We start from the raw sequence: 24,961 nt of genomic DNA, 5'->3' as shown, positions 1-24,961 counted from the left end.
GCCACGCCCAGCCTCACCAAACACCTCTGAAACATAAAGCACAAGGCACAGACCACAAACAGGCCACCACAAAGTCCAAATAATGTAGTCTAATAAAGTATCACTGCAATCTCCAAAAACTTCCAAATTAAAACATCATCAGAAAATAAATAAATAAATAAAATAATGCCCTTTTCCAAGGAGACAAGATGAAAGCCTGTTCTCAGCCTTTAAAGATGTATTCGCTTCATCCAGTGTACAAAGCAGGCAGATCCAAACACATGCTGTTTTACTTCGCTGTGGTGTTTTTTTTTGTAATTGTTCAGTTATTTGTAGAACAACATCTTTGGGCCATCCAGTGACAATTTAATGCAGTGGTGGAGAGTATCTCGTGTTGCAAATCTTAAATATTGTGCATTATTTTTCTAATTCATTACTTAAAACATGCTTCTGAATATGCAGAGAAACTTCTTTATAGCATTTTATGTCCCTGTTTGACAAGAGCGAGGAAGTAGGCATAGTCTGCCCCCCGTGATAAATAAATAAGATGCAGGGAAATCTCCCACAAATAAATGTAAATAAACAGACGTGTTTACCTACAGATACAATCCAGCAGTGTTTCTATAAGGCAAGAGACACCGCAGTATTCGATGCTGCTTAGATTTTCCTGCTTTATTCATCTGATGGAGGGATACCCAGAGTGCGAGTGCTTGCATAAAGAAATTCTCTGATGGAAATGTGCGAAACAAGCAGTTTCTCGCTGCGACCACATAAAGCATTTAAAAGAACAAGGCAAAAAAGTTCGTGGCCACCAAGCTGCTGCGGCGTCTGCTCGCAGCAGCAGTGACTGACAGGCACAAATAACCCACCTTATTGTCTTCTGTATATTGAATTTGGTGTGTATCATGGAACTCCTTGAATCTCGCTCACAGCGTATTGCCGGTGTGTGTATGTTTGTCAAAGCATTTACAGTCTTCTCACAGCCCTGCAGGGCGTCTGCTGAGGAACAGTGAATGTCAGTCAATGACTCGGATGTGTCTTTCAAAAGAGCTCTGCCTACTGAAATGATATTGTTTTCAATATGCAATGTTTTGCTGTGTTTGCATGTCTTGTGCAATAATCTTTTCATCTAACTCCTGGCAAGGAAATGAAGAAGTGTAAATAAGGAAATACATAAGTGTATTTTCTAAAATGTCACACTTTTCCTTTGACTATATTCATTTGGCATGTGCACATAATGCTATAAAAAACCTCTTTTAAACCTTTTCAACCACACACTAAGATATGCTATGTGACAAAGGCAAAGGTGCAATATGTAAGAATATTAGCTTAAAACATTAAAAGATGAACTAAGATTCAGCATATCACAGTAACAATAACAGTTTTGACATGTCAAAGACATCTATATTGTGTTGCAGAGATATCTACTGAAGTTAGCATGCTAGCCTGGAAGCTGCTAAAGTGCCTGTGCTAGCAGTGCGAACAAGACTAACACTCCCCAGGTGCTCCGAGCTCCCAGTCCGGACCGTTAGCTGCATGGCTAACTGAGCTAACTAGCTAACTGCAGCTACAGTTACAGCAGTTTCTCTAATTAGATTTGTAAGGAGCATGAATTTAGTTATTGCACCTTAAACATACATAAATGAAGTAGTTGACATTACGTAAGTGACGAGTGATTGTTGTTACATTATGTTTACGTTACATTTCATCACTTAAGTTACGAGAATGAAGAGTTAGCTTAACTTAAATAGTATTTTTTCTGCCTATACCAAACCGAAACCATTTGACAATGTTGGTACCAGGCTGTAAGTAATAATATGTGAACTATCCTAACCACTATACTGGTCTTGCTACCCATTGCCGTTGCTATCTTTGGCTGTAGCAACTAGCTGCCATGCTAGCTGCTGTTAGCAAGTAGCTCAGTAAGCTATGGAACTCAGTGTATTTCTCTGTCTAGTGAAGAAAATAGGAAATGTTTCTTTACATTTTATGAGTTTATTTTGTTTGGTTATTAGACTAAGAAGCAAACTCGCAGCTGAAACTACCAGGGGTACACTGTACAGGTATGACAGGTTGGAGCTAGCTGGTTAACATGCTAATTTCAGTAGACATCTCTGCAAACATGGTCCATAGATACTGTTGTTTCTTCACCCTGTTGATAATGTTAATTTTGTGAATGTTTTCAACTAAAATTCTGATCGTATCTCAGATACGTTTGGCACTAGAACTGACATGGACACATTGAACTTTGTGTGTGTGTGTTTGAGCAAGAAGACAATATTTTTTACAGACTAAAAAGGTTGGTAGCTGCTGGTGGTAATATGCTGTAAAAGGGTAAGAGAATGTCAATGTAAGAGAGAGAGAAGAAGGCTGCTGCTTTGCAAATCGTTTATGAGGTAAGAAATACATTCCACGTGTTTTTAGGGCTTAAGGATACACAGTGTTTGGGAGAATGACTACATTTAAGTGATTTAAGAATCACTTAGATGTAGTTAAGAGATGATGGGCAGTTACTCATCGACCCTCCCTTCCAGCTAACCTGGAGTTTTGGACCAGCAAATGCAGAGTCTGAAGCCCACGCGCCCAACAATCCTGCAGGTTCAGAAATATTGCATTGCTTGTTCAAGTTACAACATGCTGATACTGAAATAATTGGCTCCACTTTTCCATTCGTGTGAATATACAGTATGCGAATAGCCAAAAGGTGCAATTATGTAACAAAAGACAAGAAAGAAAATCAATGTATTGGGTGCATTTTTCTATCTAATTCAATAGCGCTCACTATACATATCAGTCACTGTGATCGATAATGGAGAGCTTAGACAAAAGCATAGCATTATCTATTGGACACATCACTCACATAGTGCATGGTTAGCCCAAGGAAGTCTTATATTATACATTTCTCCTCCACCGTGTTCAGTTTTCATTGTTTGTCGGTTGAATACAAGACAGAACTATGAAGTAGTTCATATATTAAAAGACAGAGAAAAAATGTGCGTTTTAAATATTAATTCAATAGACGTACTGTACAAAACCAACTTAAAAATGCATGACAGCAAAGCTAAAGAGTACGTTTCATGATCTCTCTTCTCTGTTCTTATTAAAAATCTTGCTGTGGGCATTCTGACTCAACTGCAGAGGAGCTGTCTGCCGAGAGGAGCTAACGTGCAACAATCGATTCAAAATTAGATAAGGGCCCGATCTCCTTGTATCAGGGCACACGCACTGGCAGTCGCGTGCACGCTCGCAGTACAAGCTCATTCGAGCGTGAACAAGCACTGGTAATTTTGTGATCAGAGGCGAGGGATGACCGCCTTCAGTGTAGTTGTGAAAGGGAGTTATATAAGGTATACATTAACAGGTAGATGTGCTGCTGGTGGTGGGGGGGAGGGGCTGGTCAATAAAATGAGGCCCTTTCATATGTTGTAAAAGCAGCGCGCCTCCCACCAGGACGTAATGGCAGTCATATAATGGGAAAAAGAGAGTCGACACCAGCTTGTAGATCACGCTCTTGTGTAGGAGGTGCGCAGCCAGACCATGTATAAATCTCTGACACCATAACAAATGCCCCAAATATGGATATACAGCATCCCAAATTTGTTGCCTAGGCAGATTTTTGTTTCTGTAAAGGCAACACAATTACCACACAATAACCACATGAAAAGATACAACCGCTTCATCTCTTGTATATACATCTGATTAAGGTACTTACTGGATAAAATTGCATTCAATTAGTCATTTGGCATCATATACAGCACAGGCAGCTATTTACTGAGGAGGAGCTAAAGTTATGCAGAAATCAGGATCATTCTGAATCCATAAATGTGTTTTTCACGCTAAACGAGTCTAAATACGCTTTTCATTTTGTCCCTGGTAGGTAGCAGTTTAAGAGGTGTTTTAAATGTAACCGAAGCATTTACAACTAAAATGCAGTTGCAGCTATTAAATGCAGCAAAATATAAGATTTATCTGTCATATAGGCCTAGAGCACCAAGTTAATGTGGTAGGTTTATAAGTCAGTGATCTTGCTCTACATGTAGTCGTAATCATGAACTGACAGCACTCCATATACATCTAATCTGTTTTACAAGGCTGAAATATTATAATAACTTCTTTAATGACAGAAACTTAAATAAGTGTTACCTTATTAATTAATTATTAATTACTTCAACAGTTGAACACAGTTTGGTTTACTCTTGTCAGTATCAGAATACAGCAGTAAGCATCAGTTTCCTCCCAACCTTGATCAGGGCTTTTTTAGCTTTGTCACACCGTCATGTATAAACTTAGTTTTGCAAAACCCTCTTTAACGCCTGCGGTGTATAATATAATATCATTTATTTATATACAGTAGCTCTTTTTCTTGACAAGGTTACAAGGTGCTGCCAGAAAAAAGCAGCGGATGAAACAGCTCAGATAAAGATGAACAAAAAAACAACACACATCACAAAACATCAGGGGATAAAATATATATATAAAAAGTTAAATGGCACGATTAGAACAACAAAACCCAGTAACTTACATGCTAAAAACGCCTCACTTTTAAAGACAGTTCTGAGAGAGGATTTAAAACACACTAATGATGTAGCCTGTCTGATTTTAACAGCGTTGCATAGTCTCAGGGCTCTAACAGCAAAGGCCCGGTCACCTTTGATCACAAGCCAGGATGTAGGAACAACCAGCACATCAAGGTACATCAAGGCCACAATGAGCTCCCTCCATCTTTCCCCTTTCTTGGCAACACGCTGAGCCTCACCTCAAGTTAAGTTAATCTTGGCGCGCTCGTCAGTCACGGTTCTGTGCCAGATTGGTTTTGGTCTTCCAGGTTTTCTTTTGCCTCGGCGCAAATGCATAAAAATGATATGATCTGCCTTGTGGTCCAGCCATCACAGATGCCTTTGCTTATTTTCAGTGATTATATTTACGCTTTTGGGTTTTTATGCATGAATCCAAGGTTGTGATCTCGTTGGCCAGAGGATGGGACAGAACCTTCTCATGCATCCATTGTGGATGCCTCAATCGTAATGATGTTTACATGTGCGACTCATAACCGAAAAATGTTGAGCCACTGGAAACCCTAAATAGCCTTATGTAATTTAGGGTCTGTTTACATTATAATGAACATCTAAAATATATTAGAAATCAGTTTAAATCCAAATTAGAGATGTTCGTGGTTGTTCTCAACATTTAAATGTCCCATATTGTGAAAAACGCGTTTTCTCTGGTCTCTACATATATAAACTGGTCCTCCCTGAGCCCAACAACTCCCAGAATGAGGAAAGCAAACGAGTCCTGCATGGTCTCTGCAGCCCACCCACTGGTGAAACGGGGCTCCTACAGGCTGTTCAGACTCAGCTCCTGTCGTGACGTAACGACAGGAGAGATTTTCATAGGCCGAAAACACTCCCCCCTCTCCCTGGAGATACCTGAGAGGGGGGCGTTCATCCCCGAGGTGAAGGTCGGTGTGTCCAGCGGTAAGATAGCAGTGTTTCTGTCCCAGCTACAGAAGAACAGAAGAGACAGTGGTTGCGTTTTATTTTTAACGACAACGTGCCGGCTACGGTTCCTGTAAGTCTGTTTGTGTGTGCTAACCGCTTCACATCGGACTGCTTCAGTAACGAGGGTCAGTACAAAGCTGGCTTTGCCTCGACACTGACCCTCGTAAAAGGATCAGTCCCAACCATACGGGACCCAGCAACTGCACCCGAGCCACAGGTAAGTGTCGCCACGTGTTGATAGTATTTACAGTTGCCTACGAGTTTGGTGACGTCAGCTTGAAATTGGCTAACTAGTTAGCTCCGCTTCGTCCCGCTATTGGCGTTTGAAGCGAGTTTATTGTTAATAATATTACGAGGGAGCTTGGTTGTCACAGTGAAAAGTCTGGAAACATGTGCAGACTGGATACAGAGACTATGCGGACAGTGTCCAAGAGTTTGGAGACTGTGTTGGAGACAAACACAGCTTTCGCTAGCTGTTTTTAGACGTTACCTGTTGCGGGTCAGTGGGGGATGGGAGCCGGGTGTTTGTGTTGGGGAGTCCTGCTGCAGCCGCAGAGTCTGTATTTTCTGAGCCTCTCCTTCTGGGTCCGATTCTGGGTCAAACTCGTGTGGTTGAACGACAGCATCTCGGCGAGCCATAGCGATACATCCACGGTGGATGATCCACCGTAAACATTAGCACATGCTACTGCTAGCGTGAGCGGCATCCTCTCCCTGAGAGGGGCGCGTGGCAGGACGGAGCTCATTAGCATTAAAGGCGCAGGCGCAGAAACAGCTGCTCTCAGTAGAGCTCACCTGAGCGACTTTCAGACAGCTGATACTCAGGACCAGGATGGGTTTGGGGCAATACATTTCAAATACAGTGTTGTTGGACCTCTGACAGCTGTGTGAAATTGATGAAAAACTGTATAATATGGGACTTTTTTAATACAAAAATTATGCAATTTATTTCACCATCAATAAAAAAATCCACATCCAACTGTTTAATCAGCTTCCTTGATAAGAAAGTTGTCTCTAAAGCCCTTAGCAATTAGCTAACTAACTATATTTCACTGTATATTTTATTTCTGTCTCTCTGCTCTTTGCCTCATCCTTCTCGTTTGTCAAAGTGTCATTCTTTCATCTTCCACAGTTTGAATCTTTCACGTGGCGCTCATTCCCCCGTGACCGGTTCACCTAGAAAACTATAGCAAAACAGCGCCGGCTTGTAGCTGATGCTGTAGCTTTGCCTCCTCCACTTCAGCCTCTCCATCTCTTGTCATCGCATGTCGCTGATGTCTGGAATATGGAGACGGATGCTGTAAGCTGCATGTAAGTAACTAATGATCATATTATTGGACTTTATTTAAGATTATGTGACTTTCTAATGTTGTTAAAATGAAAACAAACAAACAACAAAACAAGGGAGATGTTCATCAAAACTTGACCTGTGCGCCACAGTCTTGTGAAATGTTTGGCTAAATGAGCTGTGTTTTGAACTTCGCTTTCTAAAAGGACGCTCAATGACACACGCTGCATTAACCATCTATCCTTTTTCACTATTGCAAGACAAATTTCCTGAGGCTTTAACTTTTCCTACCCATCGACGCAGTACTGTTTGCATGAAGTGCAGCAAGGTCATGTCCTGTTCACTGTAAAGGAGGTCCTCACTGCCTCTTACGATCTCAATGGCTGTGCTCTGTTTGGCCTCATCAGCCTGCCGCATGTTACCCAGACTGGAGTACCACCAGGTATTTTGAAGAGTTTCTATTAGATGACGGTCAAGCAGTGCCAACTGCTGTGCATTACAAGGTGAACTTTTTAAAACTCTATTAATTTCTAGAAATGATTCATCGGCAACGACAGGCACGGTGAGACCCAAACTGGCGCCGGCACTTGGTCGGGTTAAGAGAGCACAAAAGATCTCTTTGCAGTCGTGTTACAAAACCAAACAGTTCTTTCGGCTATTAAATTTGATCACCTTAAATAAACCAAACACTGCTTTAACTCGCAGATAAAAGATGTTATGACTGGTGCTATTTTCTGCAAGCAGGTATTACCACAGCGAGTGTAAATATTCTGTGCCAATAAAACAGGTCTGACATTTCTGTTTATGCTTAAGTGCAGGAGGGAGAAGAGACCAGCCCTGTTTTGATGAGGCAGCAAACACACAGAGAGCACAGCGGGTTATCTGTGACCGCTGTGTCCTTATAAACACAAAGCGATTATGCTGAAGACGTGATAGAAACATTTAACCAACATGTCCTTGCCTTTCTCTGCGGTGTTCTGCTGGCCTTCGGGCAAAAGCAGTTGAACAAAATAATAAGAAAGAAAATTACGGCGAGGCATTGTGTGGGAGGTTTTACTGTAAAGCCGTTCTGTTTTTCTCATGTGGTAAATAAGCTCTGAGTGCAAACTGGCTCAGTCTTTTAACGCTAATGGAGATTATACAACATCCATGACTTAACAAAAGCTTCACTTATTTCCTGTTTTTTTTGGGGGGGAGTTGTTGACGACAGAAAAAGCTATCAACAAAAACCAACCGTTCAATATGAATCAGGATTTTTTATTTTGTTCTGGTGATGTGTTTTTAATATCCAACTGTGAGGTGGAATGAGTCACTGGTTCCACATGTCTTTCTCCCCCCATGTCATTTTTTTCTTTAGATGATATTTTTTAAAATAATTATAAACACAGGACTCTCCTGGAAAAAAACCAAAACATCCAATTATCAATTTCATTATTCTTCAATGTCATTTCTGAGAAATAATGTTCTGTCCACCAGAGGAAGCCAGTAAAGGGGCTGCAAAACAACACAACAAAAGCCGGTCCTATAATTGAAGAACTCATCCAAAAATACCTGAAAGCAAATTGATTTAAGCTGCAGATTATATTGTCAACTTTTCAAACATTGTGACCGGGACTTTGGGAGTCACACTGAGTTTTTCAAATGGTTATGAAACAGGCTTGATTTATGACTGATGGCTCTGTATTACCTACGTAAGCAAACAATACCCCCAGCGAGAAGAGTGGCTGTTTCTGTATGCTTGTTATAATAATTGTTAATGCCTGTCAACAGATGGCATTCTGACTCATCCAGGTTGAATAAGTCATAAAATAAAACAATTTTAAGAGTGCTGAGGATGAATTGATGAGTCTAACAGCCTGAGGACAGAAGCTGCTCTGTAGTCTGGTAGAGCAGCACTAAGACAAAGTTTACTCTGCAAGCTAAAAAAACTGAAGTTTACTTTGTTTTACCCTCCCTAAGATCTATGTAAGATTGCATAGCCACAAACCACGACATAAATCCATCACCGTGCATCCTGCTAACAGCTGAGCTTAAAGACAAATGGTATTAAATATGCTTTGCCTCTTTCTTCCACTCACTTTCAAAACAAAACGTGCTAGCTAATCAAGATCTTTAGACACGAGGTGGTGGTGCTCATACTGCTTTTGTCCACAGGGGCCACCAGAATCACAAAAAATTAAAGTTACTATCACCATTCTCCCTTTCTCTCTGGTTATATACGCTGCTGTATGTTGACCATATCTATCCATATCTTCATCTTTGTTAGTTAAAATCTGCCGGAGGAGGCTTACTTTTTGTTAAAGAGTAAGTTTGGTATCGTTCAACCTGTTAGATCCCGAGTTTTCCCCCTGTCCAGGAGGTACTGGACCAGCTCTCCGTTATAAAGATGTTACTTCGAAATGGGATTTTAAATAGGGACTACTTAAGCGTCTACCCTGCTTCCGCTGGCTTGGCACCTGACCTGAATAGCCCCTGAGTCAGATACGGCCACCAGCCACTGTCCGTTAACGACAACTCTCCTCTAAATGATCTATGCACTTGGTAAGGTGCTAGGTTAGACCCTATTTTCCCATTTTTTTGTGTCTAAGTGACTAATAGGGACAGCAATTTTTGAAACTGGAAAGGTATTCAGTGACAAAGCTGCAGTCAGCACTGCCGTGAAACAGGCTTCATATTATCCCTGCGGGCGATCGCGGAGCGTCACAATATGTCCACTAAACGTTGCCTGTTTTTGCCACTGACTGATTGTAATTTGAAGTGTCTGACAACATTATGGAAATGATCCCTACAGAGATAAACCTTTTTCTTAAACATTAAAATCACTGTTATTTGACAGCAACAGCTGCCAAATCACTCTTGCCAAAGCTACCAGACTCCATTTACAGAATAAATAATTATAACAGAGTGAATTCTAACCTGACAGAAGCAAAATAAAACTCTCTGAAACAACTTGCAGTGTTCCATCAATCACCAACGCTGGTGATATGGTCAAATTAAATCCTTAATCAACCTCTGAAATATTCTGTCTCTACATGCTTTGTTCCTCCACTGCTTTACTGATGTGTGTCTTCATTCTCACTCATCTTACACAGTGAATAGTGGGTTTATTTTGATCAAACCAGAGTTGATGATGGTTGGAGCAGTGGAAAGCAAAGCAAGATGGTTTTATTCTGTGTCTTTCACGTTTAAATGAAGTGTGTTTTACGATGATAAAATAACTGGATCTGCAAGTGGAGTCTGGTGGCTTTGGCAAGAGCGATAGCTGCCGGCTATCGCTGGCTGTTTCTGGTTACACAAAAGGATCTTATTCTTCAACAAAAGGGTCTATCTCTATTTGGATCCTTTCCACGATGTTGTCAGACACTTAAAATAACAATCTGAGCCTGTCAGTAGCAAAAACCAGCACTTAAAGTTGACGTGCTTTGATTGGTGTGCAAATGCCCTCAGGGATTACATTGCATCTGCCAGCTGCAGTGGTTTCACTTAATACTGGACCGATTTCAAAAATTGTCCCCATTAGTCACTTAGACACAAAAGCACAAAAAATAATAGTTTGAAAAATACATTAGTTACCCTTTAACCTCCTCTTTAATAAAAATGATTTGAATACAATATGCATTCTTGAAGTCTGTGTTTCCTCTCAAATCTGGCTGCTCAGACCTCGAGGAGCCAGCGCAACCTCTTCCTATTAAAGTATAAATGAGTATCCAAGTGCACGTCAATCTGGACGTGTGCACGAGAGGGAAGAGACATGTGAGATATGTGCATGAATGTCTATGTGTGTGGTTGTGTGTGAAACCAGGACACACTCGGTGCGACACAAAGAGCCAGTGCCCTCGAGCAATGGGCTCAAGCCTGAGAAAGCCATCCCAGTGACAGGGCCGGGGGTCTGTGGAGCTAATCAGGCCCCTGGGACTCACTCTCAGGCAACAGTTTTTGTTGTTGATACTTGGAGATTCTCCACACATAAGGACAAAGAGGGATAAAGTCAGTCTGAAGGTCTTTCTCTCCCCCTGCTCGTCGTCCACCTTTGGCTCTCTGCTGACTGCAGAAATTCATGCGCTGGATTGTGTGATTATACAAAGGTTGACGGCTTTCTCTTAAGTGCAAATAGTCTCACATCACTGAACTGCTTGATTCAGCATGTTATCACATGCATGTTGCAAAATATTAAATTCTGTAAAAAGTGGCGGCTATGTCCAAGAAAGCTATATCTGCACTGATCAATTGAATACTGTAATCTAATCAATGGGAATCTCCCTCTAATAAAAAAATAAAAGCCTCCAGAAAGATTCTGATCATCAATCATGTAACAACACCACCACTATTCAAAAGGAGCAGACCCCTGGGACATGCCCATGGGCGCCGGTTTCTGTTGTTGATGCTTGGAGTTTCTCAGCATCCAAGGACACTGAGGGATGTAGTCAGTCTGAAGGTCTTTCCCTGCTCATCTGAGTGCTGGATGAATCAGTACATCACTATAGGACATACAGTATGCCAACATACAGCAGTACACAGCTACTTATATCATAACATGCTGTACATTTCATGATATGAGATTAACAGATGTCTGATTTGTAAATACAGGTTCAAGAGAAATGAAGGAAACAAATTATCTAAATAATAACTGTATATATCACTGCATTTTTAGACACTTATTAGGGAATAAATTAATATTAAAGCAACAGGGAAATGTGGCATTTGCTTTGGATCCACCGGCATACTCCTTCATATATACCTAAAATATGTGCGCTTTATACTCTGTTATGATTACAGTCTTTTCACTCCGCTGAAAGATCACACCACCGTGGCCAGAGAAAAACATCTCTAATGTAACTCACACTAGAATCTGCACCGATATACCGCTCCTTGTGTTTTATGGAAATCAAATGTCAGAATTGACGAACTGGATTCCCCAAAAGCATCTCCAGTAATCTTGCCCCGAAGCCTCTGACATTCATGCAAAGGTGAATAAAAACTGTCTTTGGTGATTGGTGCAATATTGCCCCAGGGGTTACAGAGACTGCCAATCAGCGGGCGTGCAAAACAGCTAGGATTCTGATCCAGATTTTCTTCTGTCGGGTGTGTGCTGCGTTCACAGGGAGCAGAGGAAGAAAGAAAAAGCAAAAAAGGCAAAATCCAGAATAGGAATGAGCACATGCATCATGTGCCACATCAAAGCCTGTTCTTATTATATTTCATTCATGTGTAGTTAATAATGCAGGTGAAGGATGCAATATCTGAAAGCTACAAACTGCCTTAAAGACATTTTCATACTTTACATGTGTTTCCTTGCTTGTGGCAATTAAATACGCAGAACTTAAAATAGTCTGCATTCCTGTACTTCACTGTACTTAAATAAGCCATACTAATGAAAGAGAGCGTTACTACAGAGGACAGACAGCAGAGGAAAATATTCTCCCTCGTTTTGCTTCATTTCTATGAGGAACAAAAAGAAATATGAAGTATATATCCACTAAATATTCTACGTTTTATAATGTAATTTAATCCTGACATATTTTTTGTAGTTGTGAGTTTGTTAGTCACAGTGTTATGAAAGTAAACTGTGTGCGTGGAGAAAAAAGAGAAATATCAAACTAGGCTGACTGCCAACTGCGCCACTGGCAGTGTACATCTTAAACCAGCATAAAGATATCTCAGAATAAGTTCAGATCATGTATCACATCCTCTGAGACCAATTATCTGTTTTCTCCTTCTAAACCATGCAACTCTCAATTTCCTCTCATTGCAAAACAAAACACAACAAATTGTGCGAGGAGATGAGGGGATTATTATGTGAGGCAGCTGAGATTTTGTCTGTGTTGTGAAACGTGCAATGTAATATTTAAGGAATGGTGACGGTGAGAATACGCATGAAAAACTTTCTTCTATTAAAAGGCATTTTCCTGCTCTTTCAAACAGTCTTTTATTTCGGTGAAAACGAGTAAATTCCTCAATCCAGAGATGAAAAGTGTGAGGGAATTTACTCTTTTTTTGTTGCTGGAATTAGATGTTTGGGGGATTTAGTTCCCTGCGCCATAAGAAGAGATAAGCTCGCACAAATCCTCATTTATTCCCTTTTAATCAAATAAATATGTATCAGCCTCTTCAAGTTGAACTGTAAATGCTGCAATCAATACTTATGATGAAAAAGGTCATTGTTACTGTAGTTTGCAAAGAGCAAGACTTGTACTGTTGACTCAATCGTGGATGATGTATGCGTATCCCTCCTACACAGCATGAGATCATCTTGTCATATACAGCATGTTAACATGAAAACGATGTGGTATCCATAAAGAGTACAAAAAGGCATATATATCAACAGTATGTTACAATTGCTCCTGAATAAAAAGTTGGGAAAAAGTAAGGCAAGTACATTGCAAGGTCTTAAATCAGTGCTCGACAGCTCAGGTGTTTTGCTTGTCTGCCGCTGTGATTTGCACCTCTGGGAGAAGGAATGACACCCTTTATCCTCCTTCCACCGTCGACCTTGAGTCAGAAAACCGGAGGAGGGATTGGCTCCAGCCCAAACTTGAATAGTCATCTGTCCCCCCCAATCAGTCAGCCTTTCTCTCTTCAAACAAGGGCAAAGCACAGAGTGGAAACATACACGGGTAGAACAATAGTGTAAAACAAAAGAGAGGCCAATCTTGCCAAAAGCTCCAGGGGTTAACACAATGCCTCTCTCCTCGTAGGATGTCATTACCGGAGAGAAACATGTGAAGACATTTGTTCCTTAACACATGTCGAGATATGATCTAATGGTAGTGTCAGCCAAAAGAATTAACAAGGTCTCGCTTTAGAACCGGAAGCAAAAATATAGTCAACAGCTAATAAATGCATAATGAAATAGGCAACAATTTTAATAAAGCAACAGAAAAGCTTTAACAATGACATAATAGGGGAGTTAGTTTTACGCAAATGTGTTTGTAATGCTATTATGAACAATTCCTGTCGATAAACTGTAAACAAATACTTAGAAATGTTTGAAAATCTAACAATAAAATAGTTTCTTATGCTATTTTGACACTTACATAGACTTATAGATGTTAATAATCATCTTATAAGGTCTTATAACCGCCTGATTACCGGCCTTATTACAAGTATCTTAATATAAAGCGTGACTTCTGTACTTTTTTTTCTCTTTGTGATGGTTTTGTATCCCTTTGTAGTTGTTTTGAGTCTGTTTTTATTTTCCTTCGTCTCTTTGCAGTACTTTGTTTTTATCTCTTTGTAGTCATTTTGTCTCTCTTTGTGAATGTTTTGTGTCCCTTTGTAGTTGTTTTGTGTTTTCATTTGTGATCATTTTGTGTTCCTTTATAGTTGTTTAGTGTCTGTTTTCATTTGTTTTGTGTCCCTTTGTAGTAATCTTGCTGCTCTATATGTGTTTGTGTCTCTTTGTGGTACTTCTGTGTCTCCTTGTGGTAGTTTTAGTTTTTAGGTTATTAAAAATCTGAGGGAAATTCCAATGCTCGTGTGATGGAAGATTTTCATTATTAAAGGCGACCTATTGTACTTAAGTGTTTTATATAGGTGCATCTCGAGAGTTTAAAAGGTCAAAAGCCAACAGAAGTTCCCTCTTTCACAGAAAACACTGCTCCAGAAACGCCTCGTCAGTAGTCCTGCCTTTATTTCCGTGACTTTGTGACATCACACTACATCACCATGTCACACATTTGCATAATTGAATGCCTAACTGCTAGTTTGGCATGTAAGAAATAATTTAGCAGACTAGCTATTGTTGTTAGCAGTGTTGGGTCAGGCGTGTGTGTGCAAACTGACCAATCAACAGGAGGTATTCGAGAGGAGGATCCTTAAAAAGACGGGCTAAAACGATGTATCAGACAGAGCTGCACTGGACAGTACGAGAAAACTGATGTGTTTTTTGAGCACTAAAACATGTAAACATATTCGAGTAGTAACCCAAGATAAAATTATGAACCTGAAAATGAGCATAACAGGTCTCCTGTAATTAAACATTTCGATTTGTATGAGGCACTAGACACCGTTAAGTAAAGGAAAAATAGCACATCCTGCTACAGACTGCAGAAAATTCTCTCCCTTCCTCGATAAGAAATGGAAATTACTGATGAGGGCTTTGATAGCATTTTGGGACCAAATCCAAGATGCTCATCTTTTTTCTATTCAGTGCAGAGATATGGTCCACACAGAACGCAGAGCAGAATGCAACACACAGTACAGATATGGGGTTCAATCACACGGGGGTCCTTAGGTAATTTTTTTAGTTCAGTGCTAATGGGCTATCTGACCCCCAGTGGCCGCGAGAAGGCATGGCTCCCTGAACAGATGACACCGAGTCAAAATTATTCACTTGTCTCCTCTGCAATGATAATGAGCTACACAGGGGTCTTCTGTGTGCCCTTGCTCAAAAAAATAGAATAAGGGGAATTAAGATGTAAACTGAATAAAATTAAGACGTCTCCTGTCTTCTGAGCGTGACATAAGCTGCTTTGATGATTCTCGGAGTTATTTTCCCTGGAATATCGCTATTTTTTCTCTCTCCAGCTAATGCAATCAGCATACATTTTTCAACATAGCCATGCTTGGTTTTTGATCCACATACTTCCAGCTGAGCACCTGTATGTTTAATTCATGGAGCCTTGTGGATCACTCAAGAGTCTTTTTTTTTTTTTTTTTAGCACAGCTGGTTACACAGAGACAATGATGCCACATTTTCTCAGCAGACTGGAAACATTCAAAACAAAAGGCCGTCTCATCATATGAAAGCTTCATCAAAGTCTGGAGCGACGGACCCACAAATTAGCGGCTGAATGATGCAGGTGACACATTGTTCCTGATTTCACCGTGACATTCTGCCTTTAATATATAGCCATTAAAGGCAGATGAGTGACAGTTCACAGCAAATTTTAAATAACAAATCCACAGCTTGGGTCCTTGAACAGAAACATAGCAGAGAAATAAATGACTTCAAATAAAAAAATATTCATAATTAAGTCTCACTCTCCTCTCCTTGCCAAAGAAATGCACATATATTAATAAACAAATCATATTAAAAACCGAACTACAAAATAAAGCGGTGTATAATTTAACAGTTTAATTAATGATTTACTTTTAAACACTGTCACCACTTCTTAAATATGATAGTGGATGGGATCCCTTGCTGTATTATTTATGTAACTCTTGGCAAATGGCAGAATTTTTAACGACTGCATACTGTGCAAGTTGTCGACAGTTGTCAAAACATTTACAAACTATGTGCCATTAGGCAATCTACAAAAACAAATCAATGTACCCGACTGGAATGGCCACTTCCCCGTGCACTGCTGTGCTATCTGTTGCTAATGCTAATGCGATATGGGAAAGATTCCCATGTTTATGACTCGTGTCCATATCATCTCAAGATGGTTAACATTACTATAGCCATTATATTTGGACAGACTTTGGCTGACGAGAAGTATACGTCTTTGTTCAATTTCACCTCTAGGAACTTGTTCAAGGCAAGTTTAGTAGTGATATGTCTGATATGATCCAAACACATGAGCATAACTCATGCCAATTAAACCAGACAGCCTTTTTAGGGTAACACTGTTTTGGGCTGTGCCCAAAGTTCCTACCTTCATCCATGGGTCCAGGTGTGAATGGGTGTTGATCTGTCTGGGGGTGGGACAGCATCAAGGTTTAAAAAACTTAAAAATTGTGTTGTGAGAATTATATTTAATTGATATTAAACAGACATTTTGTGACTGTTTCACAAACTAAAAAACATCTCTTCTCCTAACCTCAACCATAAGTACCTAAATCTAAACATTGACCCTACATTCTGGTGTGACAGCACCTATCATCCACCCTGACCAGTGTTGTGCATGGTTTCACTTCACACTGATTCAAATGAACTGGTTCACATTCATTTTTTTTGTGTTTTTCTTTAAGATGAGCTGCTCCGAGCTATTTTTTTTCAATGAAACCTCTTACCCATCCACCCCCAACCCTCAATAGAGTTGAAGGTGGTTATACAGTAATGCATAAAAGCAAAATATCACTTTTAGCAGTAAAAAAAAAAATATTAGCACATTCCTAAGAGGATTTCTGTGAAATTATTACATTTACTCTGTCAATAAATGAGCTACAGTGTCATATACAACAACGAAATATGTCGTATACAACAAACTAAATATCCCTGGAAAGCAGCATGTTACAGACTTACTTTTTAGCCCATACCGATGTGCTAATGAGGGCTCTGGTGTGATTTTATTCCTTTCAGCAACTTTGAGATCCAGCCTTGAACTGCCTTGTCTATTTGTAGACTTGTAGACTTTTGTTGAACTCCATAATGATAAATCCACCGCTGAATGTCTCATGTGATTATAAATCCCTTTTCAAGAAATGTGGTGCAGACATGGAAGATTAAAAAAAACAGCATAGAATTAATGTCCATGTGTACGAATCCTGTAGATTATAATTCAGTGACAATGTGACAAATCGCTGTGATACTATGTTGGCTATTTATCTGCCCACCCCTTAATAACACCATCATAACTTTAAATAAAAAGTTATCTTCCTCCGTAAAACAACACATACTTTATGTACTGCTTCAAACAGTAATCAGTCAATGTAACAAGAGCTCAGTGAAAAATTTTCTATGATATTGAAGTAAACATGAACAAAGTGATCTTGTGATATTGGTGTCAAATCCCTTCTTATTAAGAAATAATAAAGCATGCGCGATAACCTTGAGAGAGCCCTAACCTAACAATCAGCCGAGGTGATGGATGAACTCGACTGTGGAGGAAGTGCACAGTATAAATGCTTTCCCCACCAGCTGAACTTATTTGCTCGAGCATTCACTCAGTTATTCAGTCAGTCAGTAAGGGGAGCCGGGGCTTAAATCAATTCATTAGATCCATCCATCATCTCAGTATCTCAGTGGGAGACAAACACTGATGGATCTGCTCACATCGACTGGCATTCCACCTTAAAAAATGGGGCTTGCTCCATATGCTTTGGAGGATTCACTGTACAGGACGATGAAGAGAGAGAAAACAAGTATATCTTGGTTTAACAACATCGAGGTGTTCTCCGCTTCAATATAGTCCAGGCACGAGTAGGTGTCATAGGAAATGTTTTAAAATGTATTTGAATAAAAGAAAGACAAGAGTAACCTGTATTTGTATTTGATATATTGAATCAGATACTTGAGTTTTTGAATGACTTAATATTTACTGAGCTTTTTAATGATCTGAGGGGAAATTCAAATGCTGGTAAAAACCTTCTGTGATGGAGCTTCTTCATTATCAAATGAGATATATTATGTTTTCCTTGCTTTATACGTATATGCTTTTGTGCATGTAAAAGATCTGTTGCACCAGCAGAAGCTCCTCTCTCCCACAGAAAACACTGTTCCTGAAACGCCTCGTCAGTAGTCCTGCCTCTAATTCTGTGTCTTTGTGACATCACGCTACGTCACCGTGTTACACATTTGCATAATTTATACCTAGCGGCTATTTCGTAAGAAATCTGCTATTGTTGGCAGTGCTGGGTCAGGCGTGTGTGAGCTGACCAATCAGAGCAGACTGGGTATTCAGGAGTGGGGGTCTTAAAGAGACAGGAGCTAAAACAGACAGAGGGGGAATACAGAGCTGCAGCCCCAGACTGTATGAGAAAACTGATGTGTTATTTGAGCAATAAAGCATGTAACCCTACTCTAGTAGTAACCCAAAATAAAATTATGAACCTGAAAATGAGCATAATATGTCTCCTTAAAGTTGTAGGTAGAGGAAAAAGTATTAAAGGACTTTTCTTTGCTGTCATCTCTTAATGAAAGGCTGCTCCATCTAATAATGGTAAATTGGAAGACAGCGACGACCCTTAAACAACAAACTGACACATTTAATAACAGCACTAATGAGCAGTTAAAAATAAACAATGAGCAAGTAACCGAATAGTGCATTGTTAGCAGCGGCTTTTTCTCATTTTCTAACAAATAAAACTTTTTCAGTTTGAAATGTTTTTCTGGCTTTTCCAGGAGCGTAAACAGTTGAAATGATTAAAAAGTGAGTTTGACACAGAGGGGGAGAGATATCAACCCAAATGAAATGTAAATACAACTTGAAAATGAGAAACAAATGGATTAACATGTGAGTGAGTCACGAATGAGTAATATGTTGAGCAGCCAATAAACAACATATAAAATAGAAGTGGGCCAATCCAGTCAGATGTGGTTATTTGAACTCTAAAATCATTTATGAGATAGCCAGTTAATTAAATCGTGATCGCTGTGGTGCGGCAGTAAGAATTCACATACAACTGACTTTAGCTCCACTGATGAATACTTATTCCAAACAAGTTTTCCTGTACACTGGAGGGTGTGTTTGTACTTTATCAATAAAACTTGATGAACTGCTCCATGTACACAAATCTGTTTCTACACTGATTAAACTATACGACTTGAGGCTAAACGGGTGTATGCAGCATATAAATACAAAACACTAAACTAAATTAGGACTATTATTAATTCAAAAGCAAATACAATTAATCGTTTTTCAACATTTGCATGTCTTGTACACTTAATTAACCCCCCAAACGCTTTCAGTAATAAAACAACAACACCTAACTGAAAACTTGGGACTAACACAATATTGAAAACAAAACAAAAAATTTCGCCAGCTTTCAGCTCAGTAATGATCTGATGATGAACACAGTCCATACTAACACACCTGAAAAAGCATATCACAACTTCAAGATACAAGTTTTCAACACAACATTGTTATGATGCAATGAGTTTTATCTGTAGTTAGCACTTACATTACGTCTGACAAATGGGGTTTTTCAACACAATGTTGCTTTAAATTCATATAGTTGTATAGGTTTAGTGGCTCACAGGTGCTCTCTTTCAGCAGGTAAATGCTGCAGGTAGTTTCTTTTGCTAGTTCATTGGCGATATGGCACTTCACACAACTGTCATACGGTCATATCGTTATGTTCTCTTAATGCACATGCAAGATATCTTGATTTATTAAATATATTAAGAAGTGTAACAAGGGAGGGATCTTGGAACAGAGCCGCTGCTCCTTGAGATGGTTTGAGCATCTGGTCAGGATGCCTCCTGGGCGCCTCCATTTGGAGGTTTTCCAGGGATGTCCAGCTAGTAGGAGACCCGAGGGTGCACCCAGAAGAAACTAGTGAGATTGAATATGTCATTTGGTTTGGAGGTGTGCTGGGATCCCCCATTACGAGCTGGAAAACGTTGCCGGCGAGAGGGACATCTGGACTGCCTTGCTTAGCCTGTTGCCATTGTGACCTGGGCCTGGATGAGATGGGCATGGTTGGATGGACAAGTGAACGCAAGCAATTGCATGGTGCTAAATTGGCCATATAATGTGGAGGTGTGCCGGCCTGTCTATCGTTCCTCTACCCAACACAAATGAAAGCAGGGTCAAAGGATTACTTCATCTGCCAGTGTCAGCGGTGTCAGGCTGAACTTAGTTACACTGCTAACTAGGTTAGAGTGACATAAGATAGTACATTAAACAATCAAGAGGACTGAAATTGAACTTAATTTATTATTTTATTTACATTTATTCTGCTTTATAATAACTTGTCACCTCAGTTACCAAAAGTCCAACCAGGAAAAAGAGCAAATAAGAACACACTGTGCCTTAAAATGTTCATCCACAATTGCTAATCTGCTCCTCTGGGACTCTTTATACAGTAGCAGCACTGGCTCTTCTGCAGGTAAGATGTTTACTTGACTGAAGTGGCACACATTTTACCAATCAATAGGCTGTTTAAAAACTTTTAACAATACTGTTTTCTTCCTAAATGAATGAATTACACAGACATTTTACAAATGCTGCACAACATGAATCACAAACATTTGGCAGTTTGCTGCAACACCCTCACACTGCAGAAGGAGTTGGCGTGCGACGAGGCAGAGCTTTATCCATACTGTATGGTTACAGTAAATATGACCTTGTCCCATCAGACATACTTGGACATGCTGCGAGGAGGAGCCGGGAAAGCAACCAACCGCTCCTGTGAACGGTGGACCACCTGCTCTACCATGTGAGATACTGTCAGCGCTCAGGTCAGATGCTAATCAGGTGTTATAGCAACTACCTATATATTCCTCATCTTTAAAACCTCCACTGCACTCTCGCAGAAAAAGGTCAAATATGGGAATCAACTATTTACATTAAGAATTATCTGTATGTGCAGGAAGAAATGAGAAAATGTAATGAAATCACTAAAGTGTGGCACATCTTTATCTGTATCCTGTGCGACTTTTCCCACATAGATATTTTTATCACCTGCAGCAGATAAAATATGTGACCTTTTTCACTGTTCAGTAGAAATGCAGAGCAGGTGGCCATAGAAAAGCAGTTGAATCCAAGACTCACGATTAAACAGCTGTTACCAGTAGGAAAAGTAAGCTGAGCGACGCTGAGAGCCAAGGCTTTGGAGGAAGGATAAGAATCAGTCGGCAATGAGACCACCGCCGATTGCCTCTGCATATCTAACTCTCATCAGTCTTTGTTGGGCAGCAGCTGCAGTGGAAAAATTGACTTGGTGCTCACTCTTGGCTGATATGTGACACTGGAAAGCCATGCTGCCACCAGATGAGGCACGCTGAGGGCCAGATCTAGTCTATGAAATGTGATTCTCTGTAAATCTCCAATCCAAAATAAATGCATGTTTATGCATTTTTGAAGCAAAAACATTCCTCTCTATTAATATAAAGGCAATATTTTAAGAAACAAGTTTGAAACTTAAAGGAATAGTTCACACAAAGATTAAAATTCAGGCAATATCAACTCATCCTCATGCCAACAGAAAGTTGGGTGAAGTTTCATAGTCCGCAAAATTTCTTGAGCTTTGCATTGCAGCATGATCTTTAACAACTGAAGTAGCTTGGGATTTTAAAACATAAAATGGTTCCATACAGCCAGTCCAGCGTAATCCAAGTATTGGGAAGTCCAGAGATCCTAAATTGTTAGAAAAGACGTTACTTACACCCTTTAGAGAGCAGAAATCTTCACTGTAGCTGCTAAGCTAAAAGCGTACACACCGTTTAAAGTGGATGCACGAGCTCGACTGCAAGTTGAACCTATAACCTAAGTCTCCAGGAGCCCTGAGATCCCAAACTGATTTGAAAATAAATTATTTACACCCTCGATGTATGGTCGAGCTATTCACCCACTTCAAAAAGGTGCTAGCTAACGCTTTTAGCTAACTCCAGAAAAGTTTTGTGGACTACGAAACTTTACCTGAATTTACACTGGCATGACGGTGAGTTGATAATGACTGAATTTTCCTTTTTTTCCATTTCTATTCAAATACCAAAATATATGAATATATGAAAAGCAAAGCAGCTAATAAAAAATAAAGGAAATGACTGCGACAGATGTACAGAAAAAAAAGTCCCATTTTCCCTGTTTAATCTTTGGAGTGCCAAACTGGTTGAGTCAGATCAGGCCCGTGAGCATTAGTCATCCAGGCATCCCATGACTGATGGCGTTGTTTTGCAGAATGCGGCATGCCTCCACAATATTGCACACCTTCATGGCATGTAGGCAGCCCTTTGTGCTATCCTGGCAACAGAAGTTAATCTTGAGGACGACGATCGCGCGCTCTACGCCGCTTCTCACCTTCTATAGGAAAGGCTGCGACTGTGCGCTGTAATGGAATAATTTAATGAAACAACAAGTGAGGGTTGCAGAGAATACCTTCCATTGCCTTTGAGACCATGTCCAAAAATCAATACATCTCACATGTATATACACAACTGTAGACCTATTATTGTAATGTATTGTAAAGGTATAAAAAAGTAAACAGGCTGTTGTTGAGTCTTAAATAAATTACTTAATCAAAAAGGTTGTTGAGTGAGGCTACACATCGAACAAGCACAGTAATTGGTTGAAACATCATGTTGAGCACATACTTAATATAAGATACAGTCAATAATTAACATGAGCTCTTTGATTAGCTGTCACATTGACAGCATGTTGATATCTACAGCAGATTAACTAAATTAGCTGTTTACTCACTCTGTGCTCTTCAGTATAAACAGTAACAGCCGTTGACAGCTAAGACATATTGACCGTGAACAGTACACACATTACACCAGCATACGAGTAAGTGACATGTTGGTGATAACATGCTCACAGCTACACACAAATCCATATTTTACTTCAGGCCTCTGGTGGAAGACGCATCTTAACACGAGGTTAGTGGATACAACAGCTCTGTGCATCATTTTCTCGGCGCCTGAAGCGTCCCCGGCTGTGATGAAACACTTTGTTTGTTACAGCAAGAGTTTTGACTGTTTTTGCTTCAGTTGAATTTGATACTGTAGCTGTTTGACACGAATCAAGCATTTGTTACAGGGAAAAAGCATTTTTCTCTGTGCATTGATAATGATGGAAAGAGCGGTGACGACACGTACTGTATAACACTGCCAGGAATCAAATTAAAAAGACATATCGTGTCCCAATGTTTGCATATTTGTCGTAGAATGTAGCCAAATTTGGGTTGCTGCATATTATTAACATTTTCCAACCTCACACATACCAGGAGGCAGTATTTCTTTGATTATTATGGCAATTTAAGATGACATGTTTCTGCTCCACTTCCAAGCTTTCAGTGCAGCACAACAGGGAGATCAGAGCCTTTAAGAGGAAGAGACGAGTACTGATGTAACTCCTAATTTAGCACTGCTTTTCTGTCCTTCCCTCCAGCCACATTCTCCAAACCTGTCCATTGACTACATTTACATGCACAAAGTTTCATGTTTTCGTACTTATCCCTCCCCCCAAAAAACAATATTCCTAATAAGTTGTTTGATACATCTTACCCCTTTGTACCTCTTTGAGTTGATGTTGGCGTCAAGGTTCAGATACCCCTGTGCACAGGAGTGCTGTTTTAGAAAATGCATTTATCTTCACCGCCATTGCACAGCTTAACAGCAATTAAAGAAGAAGCTATGGACTCACTAAACTGTGCCAAGCTCAGTGTCAGTATGTTATCACCGGCATACCATTCACACTTAAGTATACGCAAGCAATATGTCTCCTCTGCAGATGAAAATGAATGAAATGCATACGAAAATTGTAAATAAAACTCCAGCGTGGTGCTTGAACCGTCTGCCCTGCAGTCTGACATGAAACGGTCAGAAGTGGCGCAATGCATTCTGGGGCGGCTGATTATTTGCAGCAAGCTGACAGTGAATTAATTCTTCTTTTCCTCTTAATGTAGTATACATCCAGGAATTTCTCACATGCACAGAAACCACATACTATGCAGCTGAAACACAAGACATTCTCCATCTGAGATCACAATTAGTATGATTAGTATATAAGCGCGATTCTAACGCAGCCTCATGTAACTTTTTTTTAGTTACACAGGGCTTTATTTATTTATCTTTTGTTCTTACCCCACACTAACTCAACATACAGGCCTGTTTGCTCGAATATCCAAATGCTTAAATGTAAACATAGCTTTAAAGTACATTTAAAACTGTAACTGCTATTCTTTATATCAAGACCTCTGTTTCTATTTACAGGCCTGTGAAAAGTTGCGTAGTGCACCTTTAACCCTTAACTCTTATTCCTGTAAACAGCATTTTACTTTTTTTTTTTTTTTTTTTTTAACTGCATTCAGTTTAACTCCATGTAATTTGTTGTCTTCTTTTGTGCATCTGACGTTCTTTATATACTGGATGTGTCTTTATATGAGCCATGCACCAGCACATTTTTCATTAGTGCTCAATCTTACTTCCTCTGTCATTCGTTCATTGTGATGTGTGGCAAAATAGCGAGGACCCAAATGCGAGACACTCAGGAAGCCTCCTGAGGGTTAAGAACAAATAGCAAGCTTTTAATAACAAGCCGAAAATCCAAAAACCATAAGGCAGAAACAAGCCATGGTAGAGGAGACAGGGGAACGGGCTCAGCGGAACGAAACAGACAAACTGCCAGACAGCAGGGAGCACACAGACTATATACACAAGGGCTGATTAACTAATAGGGCACAGGTGAACACAGAAAGAAGGCGGGAAATCACACAAAGGGACGAAATGAAAAGCACAACATGACACATGAGGGCAGAATTTCAAAATAAAACACAAACTCAAACTATGACAGCAGCTTAAAAAAGGTATTTCTGCATATCCAAAAGCGTATTGATATTCAAGTCTTTCATAGTGATTAAAAAAAACCTG

At 39.9% G+C, this 24,961-nt stretch overlaps 1 protein-coding gene across 1 annotated transcript in view; it reads left to right on the top strand.

Moving 5' to 3' along the window:
• Positions 1 to 5,865: 5,865 nt before the first annotated feature.
• The window catches only part of LOC311275418 (aquaporin-3-like), a 69,468-nt gene continuing 50,372 nt past the window's right edge, over positions 5,866 to 24,961 (top strand). The window contains exons 1-3 of the mRNA XM_084383966.1: positions 5,866 to 5,976; positions 6,610 to 6,788; positions 20,729 to 20,830. The gene's annotated coding sequence lies outside the window, so the exon portion shown is untranslated. The remainder of the gene's footprint in view (positions 5,977 to 6,609; positions 6,789 to 20,728; positions 20,831 to 24,961) is intronic.

This window comes from Pagrus pagrus (genome assembly GCF_965226575.1).
Source record: "Pagrus pagrus genome assembly, chromosome: 19".
NCBI lineage: Eukaryota > Metazoa > Chordata > Actinopteri > Spariformes > Sparidae > Pagrus > Pagrus pagrus.
Note: the sequence above shows the minus strand (reverse complement) of the source record. Positions and strands in the feature narration are given on the sequence as shown.